This window comes from Ailuropoda melanoleuca, chromosome 9 (assembly GCF_002007445.2).
Source record: "Ailuropoda melanoleuca isolate Jingjing chromosome 9, ASM200744v2, whole genome shotgun sequence".
Taxonomy (NCBI): domain Eukaryota; kingdom Metazoa; phylum Chordata; class Mammalia; order Carnivora; family Ursidae; genus Ailuropoda; species Ailuropoda melanoleuca.
In genome coordinates, this window is record NC_048226.1 from 91,501,049 (window position 1) to 91,502,488 (window position 1,440).

A 1,440-nucleotide genomic window follows, 5' to 3' on the forward strand; every position below is an offset into this window, starting at 1 on the left:
TTTTTTTTTTTTTTTTTTTTTTTTTTTTTAAAAAACAACCCAACAGAAAAAAAAAAAAAAAAAAAAAAACCACCTCCTCAACCTTTTCCCTTTGAGTTTTTATGCTTACCCTACTATTTCTCAAACAGAGGTGCCATGGGGCCCTTTCTCCCCAGTAACAGCTACCGACATCCTGCAGATCAGTGTCCCCGTTGATATACTGTGGGCAATGTCAGCCTAAGCAAAACTTGACTTTTTGTGTGACTCAACTTTTACAAGGTGAAGAGAATTTATTTCAATGAATATTTTCCCTGCTGTATGAGCTGATTGTGTTCAGAGGAACCTGAAAATGACATATTTTTTTTAACCTGCCAGAGCAGAAGCAGGTTTTAATGTTCCCTTTGTCAAAGTAAGCTTTGCCTTTAGTTAGAGGGGAGGAAGAAAACCCAGGTAATTACATAGTGATGGGGACTGTTCTTTTTTCTCTCATTGAGTACCAACGTCAGTCTTCTTGAACAAAGGTGCTATTGAAATTGTGAATCATAAAATTGATTTTCCCAACTTCTGAGCACCAGCTGGGCTCAGTAGGAAAGGGTCCACAGTACAGAGGAAGGCATTTTTAGCCAGACGTGCCTTATTGTGTCCTTCAAGGACTTCCTACAGCTATTCTGCATGTCATTTGTTCATTCCACAAACATACAAAAGCCTCCCTTCACCTAGGTGCTGGCAATACCCAGATTAACAAAACCCACTTGTGGCCACCCTGAGTGAGTAAAGATAGAATAAACTCATATGCCGTTCTTCTTCTCCATTTTTAGGGCACTCAATATATACCAATAACCATGCTAGGTGTTGTCCTTGTCTTTTTCTTTTTTTTTCTTTCTCTTCAGAATATACGACTTATTAACCTCTTTAAGGTAGAACTATATCAGTCTAGATCAGTTTCCTTAGCAAGATTACAAATCTCAAGAATATTCCATTCTACTTCCTTATACTTTTCTCTATTTTTCAAAATGTGTAATGTAGTAAACAGGATTACGTGTGGCTATTACAGAGTGACTTAAACAAAAGTTATTTCTCTCACATAAAAGCCAGAGGTAGGTAGCGGCAGCGTCTTCTCTGCCTAAACAGCAGTCGTCACAGGTGTGGAAGGACATTCACACTCACAGGACCCAATAGGCCTTAAGGGACTGAACCCAGCAACAAACTCACTTGATTTCCTAGGAAACAGCACAGCAGCACGAGGCTTGTTTCAACAGGAGGCTTTACTCCGGCGCCCAAGTGTCAGTTCAGGTGTAAGGGGACAAGATCATTTGGGTGGGTGCAGAAGCTGTGCTGGCTTAGAAACTTCAGGCTTCCCAAGAACCAACATCTCTGGAAATAGCCACGAGTGTAGCTTTCAGGAATCTTCGTAATAAGAAACACAGTGCTTGGGCCGCCTGGCTGGCTCAGTCAGTAGAC